Here is a 21,349-nt window from a genome sequence, read left to right as displayed (position 1 = left end):
CCCGGGTCTCTGGCGCTGTGAGGCAGCAGTGCTAACCACTGTGCCACCGTGCCGCCCATGAATGCACTTCTTGCATTCAAATTCCTCTAAGATCCATCTTGCTCTATCAGTTCCCTCTGGCTACTTCAACTCCAAGGAAGGGAACGTGTCAACACATTGATCGATACACAAAGACCCTCAGAGTGGCTCCCAGAGAGCAAAGGTGATTTTCCAATCAATTCATTTCAGCCCACAAGCTTCAAGAAATGGCTGAAACCATTGGATATTGTGAAAGCTAAAGATCCTAACAAAGATCCAGCTGTGGTACTGAAGGCATTTTCCATAATTTATCATACCCTTAATCAAGCTGTTCTAGTACAACTAACATCTAGTAAACAATAGAAAATTGCCCAGGTATGACCTGTATACAAACGCAAAGGACAAATCCAACCAAGCCAATTCCCACATTACCTATCAGTTAACTTATCAGCAAAGTAAAAGAAGGTTTCATCAACAGTGCGATCAAGCAGCACTTGGTCAGCAATAACCTGCTCACTGACATGAGACTTGGGTTCCTTAAAGGCCACTTAACTCCTGACCTCATTACAAACTGGTCCAAATATACACAAAAGAGCTGAATTCCAGAGGTGAGGTGTGAGTGACACTCCTTAGCATCAAGACCACGTTTGACTGAACACGACAGATTAAACAGCAGATACCTCTCCACTCGCTCAAAGAAAGATGGTTGTGATTGTGGAGGTAAATTATATCAGCTCCAGGACATCTCTGCAGGAGTTCCTCATGCTAGTGTTCCGGGCCCAACAATCTTCAGCTGCTTCAGCAATGGCCTTCCCTCCATCATAAGGTCAGAAGAGGGGATGTTTGCCAATGATTGCACAATGTTCAGCACCCTTCGTGACTCCTCACATACTGAATCAGTCTGTATCCAAATACAGCAAGATCTGGACAATATCCAAGCTTCAACAAACAAGTGGCAAGTAACATTTGTGCCTCACAAATCTCAGACAATGACCATCTTCAATAAGAGACAATCTGATCACTGCCCCTTGACATTCAGTGGTGTTACCATTACTGAATCCCCCATTATCGACACCCTTGGGGTAACCATTGATTAGAAATTCAATGGACTTGCCACATAAATACAATGGCTTCAAGAGTAGGTCAGAGACTGGAATACTGCAAAAAGTAACTCACCTCTTGCCTCCCAAATCCTGTCTACCATCTTCAAGTTACAAGTCAGGAGTGTTATGGAATATTCCCCACTTGCCTGGATGGGTGCAGCTCCAACAAAACTCAAGTAGCTTGACACTATCCAGGACAAAGCAGCCCACTTGATTGGCACCACATGTAGAAGCCTCCATTCCCTCCACAACTGACGCTCAGTAGTAGCAATGTTTACTATCTACAAGATGCACTGCAGAAATTTACACAAAGTCCTCAAACAGTACCTTCCAAACCCACAACCAGTTCCATCTAGAAGGACAAAGGCAGCAGATGAATGGTAGCGCCACTTTTTGCAAGTTTCCCTCCAAGCCACTTATCATCCTGACTTGGAAATATATTGACGTTCCTTCACTGTTGCTGGGTCAAAATCCTGGATTTCCCTCTGTAAGGGCATTGTGGACCAACCCACAGCAGGTGGACTGCAGCAGTTCAAGAAGATGGCTCATCTCCACCTTCCCAAGGGCAACTAACTACAGTGCTTTAGTGGTTAGCACTGTTATCTCACGGCACCGGGGACCCGGGTTCGATTCCAACCTCAGGCAACTGTCTGTGTGGAGTTTGTACATTCTCCCCTTGTCTATGTGGGTTTTTTCTGGGTGCTCCGGTTTCCTCCCACAATCCAAAGATCTATAGGTTAGGTGATTTGGCCTTGCTGAATTACCCATTGTGTTGAGGGGTGTGTAGGTTAGGTGCATTAATCAGGGATAAATGTAGAATAATAGGAGAGGGGCAGTGGGTCTTCGGAGGGTCGGTGTGGACTTGTTGGGCCAAATAGCTTATTTCCACACTTTAGTGGTTCTATGATGAACTAGGGATGGGCAATAAATGCTGACCTAGCCAGAAACACTTAGGTCCCACAAAGGGATTAACAAAAAAACTTAATCAAGCTCCTCATCTTCCTACAAAATATATCTGGAGCAGGTCAGTTAGCATACATACCCAGTTTAACTTGCACAACTTAACTGTGTATTTATAGCAACATTAAAGTACTGGTAGTCAAAAATCCCAAGGTGTTTCACAGGAACATTGTCAGTTCAGATTTGACACCAAGCCACCTATAGAGTCCATCAGACAATTGGGTGAAAATGTAATATTCAAAGGTGTGTCTTCAAGGAAGGGCCAGACTAAGGAACGCAGTAGGGAGGGAATTCCAGAACTTCAGGTCCAGCTAGCTGAGGGCATGACCATCCGTGGAATGCAGAATTGGAAGCAGACAGAGATAATCGCAGACACAAAAACAGAGATTACTGGAAAATCTCAGCAGGTCTGGCAGCATCTGTGGAGAGAAATTAGAGTTAATGTTTCGGGTCCGGTGACCCTTCCCCAGAATTGATGGTAACCACGAAAATGTCAGTTTATATGCAAAAGATTGGGTGGGGAGAGAGGGTAAGGAATAAATGATAGTTGGAGGTAGAGCCCAAAGAGAGAGGAGAACAGTTGGACAGACAAAGGAGTGGATAGTGATTTGACTGGGAGGATGAATAGCTGTTAATGGGGACTATTCGGGGGTAACAATGGGTTGTGTAATGGCTGAATCTGTGTTAACAGAATCTGAAGTGTAGGAATGGGGTAAGGACATGTTAGGGCTCAAGCACTAAAATTATTGAACTTGATATTGAGTCCAGAAGACTGCAGGGTCCTCAAGTGGGAATCAGGCTTCTCTGGAACACTGCAGCCTGAATGTTGGCCTGGAATCATGGTGGATTTTTGAAATTCATTCATGGGAATGGGGCATTGCTGTGCTGGGCCAGCATTTAGAGTCATAGTCATAGAGATGTACAACACTGAAACAGACCCATCGGTCCAACTCATCCATACTGACCAGATATCCTAAATAAATATAGTCTCACTCTCCAGCATTTGGCCCATCCTGAATTGCTCAGAGGACACTTAAGAGTCAACCACATTGCTGTGGGTCTGGAGTCACATGTAGACCAAACCAAGTAAGGAAGGCAATTTCCTTCCCTGCCGGACATTAGTGAACCAGATGTTTTTTTTTTTCCCTGACAATCAACAGTGCATTCGTGGTCATTGTTAGACTCTTAATTCCAGAATTTATTTTAAAAATAAAATTTTGTCACCTACCATGGCAAAAAGTTGAACCCAGGTCCCCAGAACATTGCCTGGGTCACTAGATTAACAATCCAGCGATAATACCACTGGGCCAACACCACTCCTTGACAGGCAATGGATGACCACAATTTGTATGAGAGCCAGGGAACCAAAATGGACTTTGAAAACGAGGGTGAAAATTATACAAGTAACTCAGCGAGTACAGGGGTGATGGATGAATACGTCTGGTCTTGTCAGGTTGTGAGCAAGCAACGTTTTACACAAATGCAAGTTTTCAGAGAGTGCAAGAGCCAGCCAGGAAGGCTGTATCCCTCTGAAGTATCCCTTCAAATGCATGATGGAGTTGATGTATCTCAAGCTGCTGACAGATGGAAATCCTTCTTTTTAACACTTATGCCTTAAAAACAAAAGAAAACAATGTTATCCAATTGTATAGCACAATTGCAGCACTACTATTTGGCAAGACTTCACATTGAGGAATATAATAATTCCATATAAAAATAAATCAAAAGGCCACTCTTCAAACATTGTGTTCAAAATGTATTCACCTGCCTGCTAAAAGAACATAATGGAAACATTCAAGAACCAGCAAGAGGAAAAATAAACAGAGAGCAACAAAGTGAAGTAGCTGACTTTGATTGCGAAAAAATAGAAGCAGCATTAATGGGAAACATTATCCCTGCAGGAATCCCTCCACAGTGGCTGCTATCCTATCACCAATCACCCCTTATTTACACATGGAGAGGCCTTGACACTGATCCAGCTCCCTCAGTGCCAGCTCTCAGAGTGAACAGAACCTCTAACACTTCTGTTTATATCTGTCAGTCAGGGCTCCCTGATTAACAGCCCCAATCAGGGAACTCATACTCTATGGGATCCACCTGGCGGACCTCATTATAATCATTACATTCCTCCCCCTCTAAGTCCAAGGACATAAGCCGTTTTTTTGTAGCTCCTCCTGGGGGGGGGGGGGGGGGGTTATCAATGGGTCAGAATTGGGGGCGAGTAGGTGATACAGGCAACTGAATTTTGGATGAGTTCAGTCGAGAATAGGAGGCCGATTCAGAGAGCAGTTAAATAGTTGAGTTTGATGATCTGTGAATTTAGACATGTGACTTCCAGTTTGGTCCCAGGAGGTCCACAGTTTATCAACCTTGACTGCCTGATAGTGATTTTGAAAAGAAAGTGTCTCATAGTATTTTTTCTGGAAACTTTGGAAAACAAAACATCCCCAGTATCTGCTTAACACTTCAAAGGAGACAATTTTCATGATTTTTTGATGTGAGTCCTGAAAAAATAGGAAAACTGGAAACAGACGCCAGCTGTTACTTATCTGATAGCAAACATATCTCTGAATCACAAACCTCAACTTGTTGATCCTCAGAAAGGATAATATTCCTTTAAAGTACTAAGGGAATGCTGCCCTGTCTCAGATATTGCTTTCTGATAAAAGGGGATTGCACGGTGGCTCAGTGGTTAGCACTGCTGCCTCACAGCGCCAGGGACCTGGGTTTAATTCCAGCCTCGGGCGACTCTCTGTGTGGAGTTTGCACATTCTCCCCGTGTCTGCGTGGGTTTTCTCTGGGTGCTCCGGTTTTCTCCCACACTCCAAAGATGTGCAGGTCAGATGAATTGGCCATGCTAAATTGCCCATAATGATAGGTGCATAAGTAGGGGAGTGGGTCTGGGTGGGTTACTCTTCAGAGGGTCGGTGTGGACTTGTTGGGTCGAAGAGCCTGTTTCCGCACTGTAGGGGAATCTAAAGAAAAACTTCGGAAAAGTGGTCCCATCTCCCTACTGACAAAGATCCCATGACAATATTCTGAATGTAGTCTGGTCAATATTTTTCCTTCAGACAACATCACCGTAATAGATTGTTTTGAAATTCTCACATTGCTGTTTGCGAGGGCTTTATGGGAGCAAATTGTTTGTTGTATCCCCTGTACTTTACATTATTACATTTGAGAAGGTCTTCATTAACTGGAAAGTAGACAGCAATGTCAGTTGGTCATGAAAAGCACAATATAAATGCAAGGCTTGCTTTTAGTCTCCTTTTCTTTCTTTTTTTAGCTTTCCCAGCACTTACATCTCTCCATTTCCTGTCCTTTTAAGATGCCTGGTAAAACTGACCTGATTGGCAAAGCTTTCTTTTGAAATTTGTTAGAAAAACCACTTTAAAAATAATCTTTGCAACAAAATCCTTACATTTTTGTGAAGTACTTAAACATATTCTTCTTTGTTAAAGGCAGTGTATAAATGTATGTGCTTATCATCTCCCAGTTTAACAGATTCGAACAATGCAATTTTGGCCTTCTTTTGTCAGAAAGTATGTCATTTCATTGGAGATGGCTCAGAGGAGGTTACGAGATTTTATTTATTTTCGTATATGGGCTGTGGCTGTCTCTGGGTAGGCCAGCATTTATTGCCCCTCCAAAAGTGATCAAAGGACAGTTAAAAGTTGACCACATGGCTGTGGATCTGGAGTCATATGCAGGCCAGACCAGGTAAGGATGGCAATTTCCTTCCCTGATGGACATTAGTGAACCAGATGAGTTTTTGACAGTGGTCGCCATTAAACCAGTTTTTTTAATTCTAGAGTTCTATTGAATTCAAACTTCAACAACTGCTAGAGTGGAATTGGAACCAATGTCCGCAGAACATTAGCCTGGGGTTCCAGAGTACTAGTCCAGTGACACCTTAATGATTGATACCTGTGAGTTGTCTGAAGTAGATAGTTTGGATAGGCTGGGGGTGTTTCCTTTGGAGTTTTATAAGAGTGAGCAATGATTTGATCAACATGCATGAGAGCCTAAAAGATTCTAACAAGGTGAATGTAAAATAAATGTATCCTGCTGTGAGTGAATCTAGAGCTAAGGGGCACTGCTTTAAAAGTGGGTGCTACCCTTTAAGGATTGAGATTAAGAGAAACTCTCAAGACAACTGTGTGACTTTAGAACTGTCTATTTCAGTTGGCCATGAGTATTATAAGACAGAGGTAATTGGATTCTTGTTTTGAGAAGGGATCAAAGGTTGTTAGGGATGCAACGGAATGTGGAATTCAAGGCACAAGTATGATTTTATTGTATGGCAGAACTGATGTGAGGGGCTGAATGGCCTACTCTTGCTCCTTATTCATAAGTTCCCAAAATACAGGAGCAGAATTAGGCCATTTGGCCCATCGGGTCTGCTCTACCATTCGATCATGGCTGATATGCTCCTCATCCCAATTTTCCTGCCTTCTTCCCATAACCCTTCAACCCATTACCAATTAAACATCTGTCCAACTCTGCTTTAAATTTACTCATTGTCCCAGCATCCATTGTACTTTGGGGTAGTGAATTCCACAGATTTACAACGCTTTGGGAGAAGTAGTTTCTCCTCCACTCTGTTTTATGTTTACTATCCCTTATCCTGAGACTATGATCTTCCATCCCAGAATGGATGATCATTCTGGAATGATCACAACAGGAAGCATCCGCTCCACATCTATTTTATCCACACATTTTACCATCTTGAATACCTCAATTTGATCTCCCCTCATTCTTCTTAATTCCAGAGAGTATAGGCCTAAACTGCTCAATCTGTCTTCATACGACAAACCCACATCTCTGGGATCAATCTAGTGAACCTTCTCTGAACTGCCTCCAATGCCACTGCATCTTTCCTCAAATAAGGGGGCAAAACTGTGCACAATACTCCAGTTGCAGTCTCACCGATACCTTGTATTGTTGCAACAATACTTTCTTCCCTTCATATTCTATTCATAGAGTCATAGAGATGTCCATCATGGAAACAGACCCTTCAGTCCAACTAGTCCATGCCGACCAGATATCCCAATCCAATCTAGTCCCACCTGCCAGCACCCGGCCCATATCCCTCCAAACCCTTCTTATTCATATACCCATCCAAATGCCTTTTAAATGTTGCAATTGTGCCAGCCTCCACCACTTCCTTTGGCAGCTCATTCCATACACATACCCTCTACATGAAAAGGTTCCCCCTTAGGTCTCTTTTATATCTTTCCACTCTCACCCTAAACCTATGCCCTCTACTTCTGGACTCCCCCACCCCAAGGAAAAGATTTTGTCTATTTATCCTATCTATGCCCCTCATAATTCTATAAGGTCACCCCTCAGCCTCTGACGCTCCAGGGAAAAAAGCCCCAGCCTGTTCAGCCTCTCCCTGTAGCTCAAATCCTCCAACCCTGGCAACATCCTTGTAAATCTTTTCTGAACCCTCTCAAGTTTCACAACATCTTTCCAATAGGAAGGAGACCAGAATTGCATGCAATATTCCAACAGTGGCCTAACCAATGTCCTGTACAGCTACAACATGACCTCCCAACTCCTGTACTCAATCCTTTTCCTTTAACTGTGAAAGCCAACATTCCATTTACTTTCTTTATTATCTATTTTGCATGTTCATCTGTTTAATCTTTGTTATTTCATATGTATGGGACTCTGTGTATCTCTTTATCTGTCTTTAACTCTAGATATTTTCTAACCAACCTTTTCAATGCCCTTTTCAATCCAATTGTTCCAAGCAGCATTATTAGGTAATGCCTTGCATTATTGTCTCAGGCTTTTCAACTTCATTTTTGCAATTAAAATGGTGACCAATGATCATGGAAAAGACATTGGTGCTGATACAAAATTGCTCATGTGCCCGTACATTCAGGTTAACTCACTTTCTCTGAACCGTTGACCATGTTTTCACGGAATGGAATTCAGCAAAAGAGCTACTTCATTAGGGGAGAGGGTAATCTCGTGAATTTTTTTTGTTTTAAGAAGCATGAGATGAAAGGTTAATCAGAATTTTCATTCTCCCCGAGTCTGAACAATAAGTGGCTTGTTCACTTATGTATTCTGAAAGATGTGCCGCACCATTGTGTTATAAAAACCCTTTGATCTCCAGCTGTGAAAGGGACAGGCTCCTTGACACAGTGAGATGCTTTTAAGAACAGAAAATAGATGCCAAAACAGCCAATCAGGTTTTTGCAAGCGAGATGTTTGACAGGCAGTTAGGAGGAAAAAAAACACAATGAAAGACTGGAAACAACAGGGATAATAATCCTGCCTTGGACTGCTGAACACGATGGGACGATAGCAGGGGTGTGAAACTCCTTAACAGACTCTCAGAGGTGATTTCAGGAATGAAAGATTTTCACTAAAAGGTTAGGCTGAAGCAGCTGGAACTGCTGTCTCTGGAGCAAGGGGTATTGAGGGCAACAGTACAGAGCTGAGCTGGGCTGCGACACAGGTGGACAAAGAAAATCATTAACTTTCCAATGAGGGGGAGTGACTTTTTAAGTGAAAGGCAGAAGGGTTTGAGAGGATTTGAATAAACCATCTAACGTCCAGATGTTGGGAGTCTGGAGTGCACTGTGTGGGAGGATAGCTGAGGCGGGAAACCTCACAAGCTGTTAAAAAGCATTTGGAAGACCACTTGAAGTGTCAAAACGTTCAAGGCTACAGGCTTTATGTAGGATCATGGGACTAGTGCAGGCAGTAGTATACCTCTGGTGGTTCAGGCTTGATGGGCTCAAAGGCCCTTTCTGTAATGTATGATTCCATTATAGTAGGAGAATGGGGCTGACGAGATTGCTTTACTGACAGCTGACAAGAACTCAGTTGAATAAACAAAAACCCCACCCTCCTCAACCACTCAACCTTCCTCTCACATCTACCTGAAAATTCTGGCACTCCCAGGCGCTACTGAACTGGTTCAAAGAGTGGATTCCTTTCATGGCCTCTGAGACCTGCAGGTGCAATACCAGCTGTGTCCACCAGTCCTAGTGGCATTGCTGAGACCGCTGCACTGCCTTGCCATCTGATTGGGCTCCTTCACTGAGTCAGCAACTCTGGCTATGAGTCAGGTTAATTACCTACCCCATAACATGTAGTTTGGGGCCTTGTTGGATGTTGAAGTAAGATTGTCCTTCACTTTCAGGTACTCTTGCTTCAAGAACAAAATTCTGGCCTTTGATTCTATGAGAGAAATTATTCAATGTCTGTCAGTCAAACATGCGTTTCATGTCCTTTCTTTTGCATTTAAATGAATATAAGTTGAATCAATTGAACCGAGTCACTGTGATCATGCTGATTACATTACAACTTGCTGTGGAGTGAAGTAGCACCTAACTCAAACCAAACTCACCACACCTTGACTTCGGCCAAGCTGTCAAGGTGTGGAGGAGATGCATATGGTTCGAGCATGAATACACAGTGAGAGGCACAGTAGGCCACTGAGCCAAGAAATTTCAGGTTCAAACCCAATGCCAGGATTTGATGGCCAAGGAAGGTGCATCAATAATATTGGCCAAATGGGTTAACCAGTAAGTCCTTTCAAAACACTCATTGCAGGTGGTAAGAGTGGCAAAGACTCCTGGAAAACTCTAGGATGGAAAGTAATTGGAGCCTCTACCTTCACTATACAACATCCATGTGAAAGTAGATGTTTTCATAGCAACTTGGACTTCATGGTTGGCATGGATCAGATTGGTGCCAACAGCAAAGGGTTCAGTTCCCTGTTCCAGCTGGGGGCATGGTGGATTTAATGCCTGCCTCCTTGCCTTACTTAGGGTGGATCTTGTGACACTGGAATTGCTATTCCTGCTCCCATTTCTTCTGTAATTTTGTCAATTAACTGAAGCAGTTTCAGTTTGAAAAGCAAGCTAATGAATAGTTGGAAATTAGTTCTCACTGATAATGTTCACTTATGAAACCATCTATCCACCTGGTATGGCTTTTCATTCTTTTGTAGAACGTGGGCATCACTGTCAAGCCTGACATTTTGTTGCCCATCTCTAATTGCCCTTGAACTTTCTCAGCCATTTCAGGGAGCATTTAAGAGTCAACTATGTTGCAGTGGGTCTGGATTCCCATGTTAAACAGATAGATAATGTAAGGATGGTCAATGTTTTTTTCCCTAAAGAGCATTGGTGAGCTAGATGGTTTTCACATTGATCAATTAATCAAAGCTCACCATTACCAGATTCATTCATTGAGTTGAATTCCACCAACTGTCAGAGACTAGGATTTGAACCAGTGAAACCCAGAGCATTAGCCTGGTACATTTGGACAGCCAGTCCGGTGTTGTAATGACTGCACCGCTATCTCTCTGCCTTTCAAAGTGACACTGGATAGATCTGTGTAGCAAGAACATCAATAGCTAAATTAATATCATAGAATCCCTGCAGTGGGGAAGCAAGCCATTCAGTCCACAGCATAAGAGCAATCCCTTTACCCTATCTCTGTAACCCTGCATTTCCCATGGTCAAACCATCTAACTTGCACATCTTTGGATGGTGGGAGGAAACTGGGGCACCTGGAGAAAACCTACACAGACACGGGGAGAATGTACACACTCCACACAGACAAGGCTGGAGAGATAGATAGGTTCTTGATTGCTAAAAGGATCAAGGGTTACGGGGAGAATGGGTTTGAGAAACGTATCAACCACAATTGAATGGCAGAGCAGACTCAATGGGCTGAATGGCCTAATTTCTGCTTCTATGTCTTATCGTCTTAAAAGAATCCAGGTTCATGGTGCTAACCACTGAGCCACCATACTGCATGATATTTTAAGTAATGGGGAAAAAATAGTTAATAATGGATTGAAACGAGGTTGTTTTGGGATGGAATGGAGGGTTATAGAGACTATAGCCAATTAGGTGAATGTAAAGTCACTACAGTCTTTCCAGACCATTGGGCTACTCGCTCATTAGCACAAGATGGCTGGCGGCAATGTAACCTGACGGTCACCATTCCTCAGGTGAGGCTGTGAAAGCAAATCCATCATGGTAACCTCAGCTGGTATGTTGAATTGAGCCCACACTGTTGGTGTTACTGTACATCAATGAACTAACCATGCAGCCAACTGAGCTAACCGAGCCCCCCATGGATTGTTATCATTAATACATTGAGTCAATGAAACACTGGTTGGATTAATGATCTTTCTCAGCCCAGGTGACCTTCCGAGCCCATATTCCCTTTGCAGAACAAACTCTAGGGCAGATTAGCTCACAACAAAAAGCAATCTGTGAATGCAACCACCTAGAACGCAACTGGCCTCGTACATTTTCCAGTTCACTTTAAATGCTCAGTCAGAGACACTGAACCTACTATTACTGTTTTCAGAGCTGGCTGGCTTCTTTGTGCTCTGAAATAGTGATTGATGTCAGTGAGTGCATATTACAAGCTCTTGCAATATGAGGAAATGAATAATACTATAATGTACCACATCACTTTATTCCAGAAATCGTAACGTGGGATTGTGTTACATTTGAAATCTAACTAGTAAGAAATAGACTCTCAGCCTGTTCACTTCTACATCCCTGCACAATTATGATTCAAACTGAAGAGCATAGTATTTATTATATTGAAGTAACCCCAGTAAGCTGAGCATTAAAATAACTTGCATTTATTTTACTTTTTCATGGGATACTGACAAGGCTCGCATCTATTACCTCATTCCTAACTATCCTTGAGCTGAGTGACTTGCTTGGTCATTTGTGGGGACAGTTAGACCAAACCAGGTACGTAGTTCAATTTCCTTCCCTATTTGTGAATTACATGAGGTTTTAATCAATAATTAAAGCAAAAATCTGTCATCAATACCAGCTTTGTGCACAATTATTCATTGACCTTCGCTAGTGGGATTTGAACATATGCCTTGAGACTGTCAACTTACGCCTGCAGATTTACTCACCTACTGACCTTACCATTTACTCTACCGCCTCACTTTTACATGATAGTGCAAAAGTCACGCAAACATTGGATGTTTATGAAGTGCAGTGATGGCTAAATTGGTCCATACTAATGTCATTTGTGGTCAGCAGTAATCTATGAATAGGACATTAATGACTGGTTAATCGAGTGTGGGTTGTTAAAGTCATGTTGGTCAAATTTGTGGGAATAGCTTCCCTCTTCAATAAGTATTGTCATTGATTTAGGCTACAAAAGTAATAAAGCCTCCAGGTACTATCTCTTCTGAAATAGAGGCCATAAGACTGAAAAGGACCATGGGGCAGCACAGTGGCTTGATGGTTAGCACTGCTGCCTTACAGCGCAGGGACCTGGGTTCAGTTCTAACCTCGGGCAGCTGAAATCCAAGATGGAGGATGGGAAAGATTTCTGGCTGTAAGAGCTGCTCCTTTTTTTTTGAGGTATTTTAGGTGTTGGAAGTGATTTCCTCGAATTCCAGGAGCAGCAATTACTGTTTTATATGCTGTTGCATTGTTTTGGAACTTTGGAAAAAAAAAGTCTAGACAACAGCAGTTTTAAAAGGGAGAAGAGCAGACAAAGGAAGCACATGGTGAGGACAGTGTAGGAGAGAGAGAGAGAGAGAACCTGCACAGTTATCGCATTTGTTGTTTGAATTCATGGATCGCTGGACATCGGAGTGTATCCGGTAAAATTAACAAACAGTGAATTTCACAACTAATCTTGGAGGAACTGTTGGACGAAGTTCACCGCACAGAATCAGATAAGTTAATTGTTGTTTTAAGTCTGTCCAAGAGAAAGGCTGCTATAGTGAGTATAGTGGATTCTTTCTTGATTATATGTTTTTGGAGATAATTCTCTTGATTAAACTGAAAATATAAGCTATAATTATTAATTTAACCTGGGCAGTGTTTATAGAGGAATAAGACAATGTTATTTTCTGAGTCTGTAGATTTTGAAGGAGCAAAAATGCCTTTGCAGTGATATGTACTTCTTGTCAGATGTGGGAGTTTAAAGGGAGTTTAAGGGTTACTGCGGATTATATCTGCCATAAATCCTGTTGGATGTGAATCTTATCAGATCGAGTGGATTGGTTAGAGAGACAGATAGAAGCGATGAGGAATTTGCAACAGCAACAGTATGTATGGATGGCAGTTATCGGAAGGGGGGAAAGTCTCAGATACAGTCATATAGATGGGTTACCTCCAGGAAGGGTAAGAAAGGTAAGCAGCTAGTGCAGGAGTCCATTGTGGATATACCCATTTCAAACAGGTATGCTGTTTTGGAAAATGTAGGGGGTGATGGATTCTCAGGGGAACGTAGCACGAACAGCCAAGTTTCTGGTATTGAGACTGGCTCTAATGCAATGAGAGGTACGTCGGCTTCCAAGAGATCAATTGTGTTAGGGAATTCTGTAGTCAAAGGTACAGACAGACATTTCTGTGGCCAGCAGAGAAAAAGCAGAATGGTGTGTTGTTTCCCTGGTGCCAGGATCAAGGACGTCTCAGAGAGGGTGCAGAATGTTCTCACAGGGGAGAGGGGCCAGCAGGAGGTCATTGTCCACATTGGAACCAATGACATAGGAAGGGAAAAGGTTGAGATTCTGAAGGGAGATTACAGAGAGTTAGGCAGAAATTTAAAAAGGAGGTGCAAGGTTTGTGAAGGTTTGTAGCTCAGGTTGAGCTTTAGGGTGTAGGTTTGCTCACTGAGCTGTAGGTTTGATATCCAGACGTTTCATTACCTGGCCAGGTAACATCATCAGTGGCGACCTCCAAGTGAAGTGAAGCTGTTGTTTCCTCCTTTCTATTCATATGTTTGTCCTGGATGAGGTTCCTGTGGTTTGTGGTGGTGTCATTTCCTGTTAGTTTTCTGAGGGGTTGATAGATGGCATTGTTTTAAAAAATTCTCAAGGTCAGGTTCGTAGGAGAGTAGTCTGACACAGAACAAACGACCAAGAGGCGAGTCTGCTAGAATATGGGCATTTTATTCCCCGCATCGTCGCCACAACCAGGTCCAAACAACGGGTCTGGCTTATACTCACTCTACATGTTACCGGAACTGGGAGCCGTCAGTTCTCGTGGAGCGGTTGCCAACAACCCACGCTCGGCGGTTAAACGTAACCCCGGAGCAGACTCACCGAACTGGAGACTTTTCCAGCTGATATACTCTTTTCCAGATATAAACATTCATGTGAACAGCAGAGCAAGGCTAAAAAACACATTCCATTCTGGTTACATACAGATAAGAAGATTCACACGGGACTAAGCAACACCTCCATTCCGGTTAGATTCACACATGTATTGGGACATAATTTTTAACCGTTTCACCACATTCCACTGCTTGGAATTTTACACCACATTCCACTGCTTGGCCCAATACATGTGTTACATTATGATTCACACATGTATTGGGACATAATTTTACACCACAGGCATCTAGATCTATGTGTTTGTTTATGGCGTTGTAGTTGGAGTGCCAGGCCTCTAGGAATTCTCTGGCATGTCTTTGCTTAGCCTGTCCCAGGATAGATGTGTTGTCCCAGTCGAAATGGTGGTTTTTGTCATCCGTGTGTAGGGCTACAAGGGAGAGAGGTCATGTCTTTTTGTAGCAAGCTGGTGTTCATGTATCCTGGTGGCTAACTTTCTTCCTGTTTGTCCTACGTAGTGTTTGTGGCAGTCCTTGCATGGAATTTTGTAGATGACGTTGGTTTTGTCCATGGGTTGTACTGGGTCTATAAAGTTTGTTAGGTTTTGTTTGAGAGAGTTGGTGGGTTTGTGTGCTATTAGGATTCCGAGGGGTCTCAGTAGTCTGGCTGTCATTTCTGAAACTTCTTTGATATATGGTAAGGTGGTTAGGGTTTCTGGCTGTGTTTGGTCTGCTTGTCGTGGTTTGTTCTTGAGGAATCTGCGGGCTGTATTTTTTGAGCATCCGTTCTTCTTGAATACGTCGTATAGGTGGTTCTCCTCTGTTTTCCGAAGTTCGTCTGTGCTGCAGTGTGTGGTGGCTCATTGGAATAGTGTTCTGATACAGCTTCGTTTATGTGTGTTGGGATGGTTGCTGGTTGGTAATGTGATTGATGGTGGTTGGGGAGCATCACACACACCCCAACCACCATCAATCACATTATCAACAAAAACATCATGAAGCTAGTGGACCTGTGCTTCACCACCCACTTCACCTTCAACAACATAATCTACAAACAAACCAACGGCACACCCATGGGATCTCCGCTATCAGGATTCATAGCAGAAGCGGTAATGCAAAGACTAGAACAAACAGCCCTACGAACCATCAAACCAAAAATCTGGGTCCGCTACGTAGATGACACCTTTGTCATCACAAAACGAAACAAGATAGAAGAGACATTTAACATCATCAACAACACCCTCACAGGCATAAAGTTCACCAAGGAGGAAGAAACCGACAACAAACTCGCATTCCTGGACGTCACAGTCGAAAGAAAGGACAACGGAGAACTACAAACCTGCGTATACAGAAAACCGACAAACACTGACCAAATACTTAACTACACCAGCAACCATCCCAACACACACAAACAAAGCTGTATCAGAACACTATTACAATGAGCCACCACACACTGCAGCAAAGACGAAGTTCAGAAAACAGAGGAGAACCACCTATACGACGTATTCAAGAAGAACGGATACTCAAAAAATACAGCCCACAGATTCCTCAAGAACAAACCATGACAAGCAGACCAAACACAGCCAGAAACCCTAACCACCTTACCATACATCAAAGAAGTTTCAGAAATGACAGCCAGACGACTAAGATCCCTCGGAATCCTAGTAGCACACAAACCCACCAACACTCTCAAACAAAACCTAACAAACTTTAAAGACCCAGTACAACCCATGGACAAAACCAATGTCATCTATAAAATTCCATGCAAGGACTGCCACAAACACTCCTTAGGACAAACAGGAAGAAAGTTAGCCACCAGGATACATGAACACCAGCTAGCCACAAAAAGACCCAATCCCCTCTCCCTCATAGACCTACACACGGATGACACAAAACACCATTTCGACTGGGACAACACATCTATCCTGGGACAGGCTAAGCAAAGACATGCCAGAGAATTCCTAGAGGCCTGGCACTCCAACCACAACACCATAAACAAACACATAGATCTAGATACCATCTATCAACCTGTCAGAAAACTAACAGGAAATGACATCACCACAAACCCCAGGAACCCCATCCAGGACAAACATACAAATTGAAAGCAGGAGACAACAGCTTCGCTTCACTTGGAGGTCACCACTGATGATGTTACCTGGCCAGGTAATGAAATGTCTGGATAACAAACCTCCAGCTCAGTGAGCAAACCTACACCCCTTAAAAAGGAGGTCCTCAAGGGTAGTAATATCTGGATTACTCCCAGCGCTACAAGCTAGTGAGGGGAGGAATAGGAGGATAGAACAGATGAATGCATGGCTGAGGAGCTGGTATATGGGAGAAGGATTCACGTTTTTGGATCATTGGGATCTCTTTTGGGGTAGAAGTGACCCGTACAAGAAGGATGGATTGCACCTAAATTGGAAGGGGACTAATATACTGGCAGGGAAATTTGCTCGAACTGCTTGGGAGGATTTAAACTAGATAAGGTGGGGGGGAGTGGGACCCAAGGAGATAGTGAGGAAAGAGATCGATCTGAGACAGGTACAGCTGAGAACAGAAGTGAGTCAAACAGTCAGGGCAGGCAGGGACAAGGTAAGACTAATAAATTAAACTGCATTTATTTCAGTGCAAGAGGCCTAACAGGGAAGGCAGATGAACTCAGGGCATGGTTAGGAACATGAGACTGGGATATCATAGCAATTACGGAAACATGGCTCAGGGATGGGCAGGACTGGCAGTTTAATGTTCCAGGATACAAATGCGACAGGAAGGATAGAAAGGGAGGCAAAAGAGGAGGGGGAGTGGCATTTTTGATAAGGGATAGCATTACAGCTGTGCTGAGGGAGGATATTCCCGGAAACACATCCAGGGAAGTTATTTGGGTGGAACTGAGAAATAAGAAAGGGATGATCACCTTATTGGGATTGTATTATAGACCCCCCGATAGTCAGAGGGAAATTGAGAAACAAACTTGTAAGGAGATCTCAGCTATCTGTAAGAATAATAGGGTAGTTACGGGAGGGGAATTTAACTTCCCAAACATCCACTGGGACTGTCATAGTGTTAAAGGTTTAGATGGAGAGGAATTTGTTAAGTGTGTACAAGACAATTTTCTGATTCAGTATGTGGGTGTACCTATGACAGAAGGTGCAAACTTGACCTACTCTAGGGAAATAAGGCAGGGCAGGTGACTGAGGTGTCAGTGGGGGAGCAGTTTGGAGCCAACGACCATAATTCTATTTGTTTTAAAATAGTGATGGAAAACGATAGACCAGATCTAAAAGTTGAAATTCTAAATTGGAGAAAGGCCAATTTTGACGGTATTAGGCAAGAACTTTCAAAAGCTGATTGGAGGCAGATGTTCACAGGTAAAGGGACGGCTGGAAAATGGGAAGCCTTCAGAAATGAGATAACAAGAATCCAGAGAAAGTATATTCCTGTCAGGATGAAAGGGAAGGCTGGTAGGTACCGGGAATGCTGGATGACTAAAGAAATTGAGGGTTTGGTTAAAAAAGACAGGATAGATCGAGTGAATCCTTAGAAGAGTATAAAGAAAGTAGGAGTATACTTAAGAGGGAAATCAGGACGGCAAAACAGGGACATGAGATAGATTAGATTAGATTAGATTAGATTAGATTAGATTACAGTGTGGAAACAGGCCCTTCGGCCCAACAAGTCCACACCGACCTGCCGAAGCGAAACCCACCCATACCCCTACATTTACCCCTTATCTAACACTACGGGCAATTTAGTATGGCCAATTCACCTGACCCTGCACATCTTTGGACTGTGGGAGGAAACCGGAGCACCCGGACGAAACCCACGCAGACACGGGGAGAACGTGCAAACTCCACACAGTCAGTCGCCTGAGTCGAGAATTGAACCCGGGTCTCTGGCGCTGCGAGGCAGCAGTGCTAACCACTGTGCCACCGTGCCGCCCACATAGCTTTGGCAAATAGAATTAAGGAGGATTCAAAGGGTTTTTACAACTATATTAAGGGCAAAAGGGCAACTAGGGAGAGACTAGGGCCCCTCAAAGATCCGCAAGGCGGCCTTTGCGTGGAGCTACAGAAAATGGGGGAGATACTAAATGAATATTTTGCATCAGTATTTACTGTGGAAAAGGATATGGAATACATAGACTGTAGGGTAATAGATGGTGACATCTTGCAAAATGTCCAGATTACAGAGGAGGAAGTGCTGGATGTCTTGAAAAGGTTAAAGGTGGATAAATCCCCAGGACCTGATCAGGTGTACCCAAGAACTCTGTGGAAAGCTAGAGAAGTGATTGCTGGGCCTCTTGCTGAGATATTTGTATCATTGATAGTCACAGGTGAGGTGCCAGAAGACTGGAGGTTGGCACACGTGGTGCCACTGTTTAAGAAGGGTGGTAAAGACATGCCAAGGAACTATAGACCGATGAGCCTGACCTCGGTGGTGGGCAAGTTGTTTGAGGGAATCCTGAGGTACAGGATGTACATGTGTTTGGAAAGGCAAAGACTGATTAGGGATAGTCAACATGGCTTTGTGCATGGGAAATCATGTCTCACAAACTTGATTGAGTTTTTTGAAAAAAATAACAAAGAAGATTGATGAGGGCAGAGCAGTAGATGTGATTGATATGGACTTCAGTAAGGCGTTCGACAAGGTTCCCCATGGGAGACTGATTAGCAAGGTTAGATCTCATGGAATACAGGGAGAACTAGCCATTTGGATACAGAACTGGCTTAAAGGTAGAAGACAGAGGGTGGTGGTGGAGGGTTGTTTTTCAGACTGGAGGCCTGTGACCAGTGGAGTGCCACAAGGATCGGTGCTGGGCCTCTACTTTTTGTCATTTATATAAATGATTTGTATGCGAGCATAAGAGGCACAGTTAGTAAGTTTGCAGATGATACCAAAATTGGAGGGTTACCTCAGATCACAACAGGATCTGGACCAGATGGGCCAATGGGCTGAAAAGTGGCAGATGGTGTTTAATTCAGATAACTGTGAGGTGTTGCATTTTGGGAAAGCAAATCTTAGCAGGACTTAGGCACTTAATGGTAAGGTGCTAGGAAGTGTTGCTGAACAAAGAGACCTTGGAGTGCAGATTCATAGCTCCTTGAAAGTGGAGTGGCAGGTAAATAGGATAGTGAAGAAGGCATTTGATATGCTTTCCATTATTGGTCAGAGTATTGAGTACAGGAGTTGGGAGGTCATGTTGTGGCTGTACAGGACATTGGTTGGGCCACTGTTGAAATATTGCGTGCAATTCTGGTCTCCTTCCTATCGGAAAGATGTTGTGAAACTTGAGAGAGTTCAGAAAAGATTTACAAGGATGTTGCCAGGATTGGAGAGGGGATCTGAGCTACAGGGAGCAGCTGAACAGGCTGGGGCTGTTTTCTCTGGAGCGTCGGAGGCTGAAGGGTGACCTTATAGAGGTTTACAAAATTATGAGGGGCATGGATAGAATAAATAGACAAAGTCTTTTCCCTGGGGTCAGGGAGTCCAGAACTAGAGGGCATAGGTTTAGGGTGAGAGGGGAAAGATATAAAAGAGACCTAAGGGGCACCTTTTTCACGCAGAGGGTAGTACGTGTATGCAATGAGTTGCCAGAAGATGTGGTGGAGGCTGCTACAATTGCATCATTTAAGAGACATTTGGATGGGTGTATGAATAGGAAGGGTTTGGAGGGATATGGGGCGGGTGCTGGCAGGTGGGACTAGATTGGGTTGGGATATCTGGTCGGCATGGATGGGTTGGACCAAAGGGTCTGTTTCCATGCTGTACATCTCTATGACTCTACCTGTCTGTGTGGAGTTTGTACATTTTCCCCATGTAAGTGCGGGTTTCCTCCCACAGTCCAAAGATATGTATGTCAGGTGAACTGGCCATGCTAAATTGCCCATAGTGTTAGGTGCATTAGCCAGGGAGAATATAGGAGAGGAGAATGGGTATGGGTGGGTTACTCTTTGGAGGGTTTGTGTGGACTTGTTGGGCCAAAAGGCCTGTTTCCACACTGTAGGGAATCTAATCTAAAAGTAGAAGCATTAGCCGGGTGCTACTGTTGCTAGACAGTTAGGCCAGAGCATCCCCAGGTAATATGATGGAGACCAGAGTTCAAATCCGACCATGTCTAGGTGGTGGACTTGAATTCACAACGAAAATTGAATTGAATTTATTGTCACATGTACTGAGGCACAGTGAAAAACTTTGTCATGTGAGCAATACAGGCGGATCACAGAGTTAAGTAGCATAGAGAAGTAAATAATAGGTAAACAGCGGCAAAAACAAAAACACAGGTACAGGCGAATGTGCCGAGTTTGTGAGTCCATTCAGTATTTTGACAATTGTAGGGTAGAAACTGCTATAAAACCAGCTGTTGTGTGTGTTCAGGCTTCTGTACCTTCTCCCCAGTGGTGGAGGTTGGAGAAAAACATTGCCAGGGCGGATGGATCTTTGAGAATGCTGACAGCCTTTTCGAGACAGCGGTTCTGTAAATGGTTTCCATAGATGGGAGGTTGGCCTTTGTGATTGTTCAGGTCGAGTTCACCACTCTCTGTAACTGTCTCCGATCTTAAATGGTGCAGTTGCCATGCTCCCGATGGCGCACCTATAAAAGTTGGCAAGGGTATTCACTGTAAGGCCAAATTTCCTTAGCTGCCTGAGGAAGAAGAGATGTTCTTGGGCCTTTGTAACCAGTGTGTCTACATGAAGAGTCCAAGAAAGCTTGTTGTGGATGACCACTCCCAGGAGCTTGACACTCTCCACTCCTTCCACCTCTGTGCTGTTAATGTGTAGGGGAGCATGAGTAACATCCCGCCTGAAGTCAATAATGAGTTCCTTGGTTTTGCTGGCATTGAGAGCTAGGTTGTTCTCAGTGCACCATTTTTCCAGGTCTTCCACCTCCCATCTGTAGTCTGTTTCTTCACCATCTGAGATTTGACCGTCTATGGTGGTGTCATCAGCGAACTTGTAAATGGTATTAGTCTGGTATTTGGCGACACAGTCTTAGGTGTATAGTGAGTACAGTAGAGGGCTGAGTACACACCCCTAGGGTGGCTCCAGTGTTGAGTGTTCGTGAGGATGAAATATTGTCCCCAATCTTCACTGATTGTGGCCTATGGGTCAGGAACCTGAGGATCCGGTTGCAGAGAGTGGGGCTTAGTCTGAGATTACTAAATTTAGTAATCAATATCGAGGGG

At 43.6% G+C, this 21,349-nt stretch overlaps 1 protein-coding gene across 1 annotated transcript in view; it reads left to right on the top strand.

Moving 5' to 3' along the window:
- adgrl2a (adhesion G protein-coupled receptor L2a) overlaps nt 1–21,349 on the top strand; it is a 1,095,933-nt gene that overhangs the window by 79,478 nt on the left and 995,106 nt on the right. The gene's annotated exons all lie outside the window — the stretch shown is intronic.

The sequence above is a fragment of the Chiloscyllium plagiosum genome, unplaced genomic scaffold (assembly GCF_037043375.1).
Source record: "Chiloscyllium plagiosum isolate Xiang-an unplaced genomic scaffold, Cpla_swu_hap1 HiC_scaffold_9, whole genome shotgun sequence".
NCBI classification, from domain to species: Eukaryota; Metazoa; Chordata; class Chondrichthyes; order Orectolobiformes; family Hemiscylliidae; genus Chiloscyllium; species Chiloscyllium plagiosum.
Note: the sequence above shows the minus strand (reverse complement) of the source record. Positions and strands in the feature narration are given on the sequence as shown.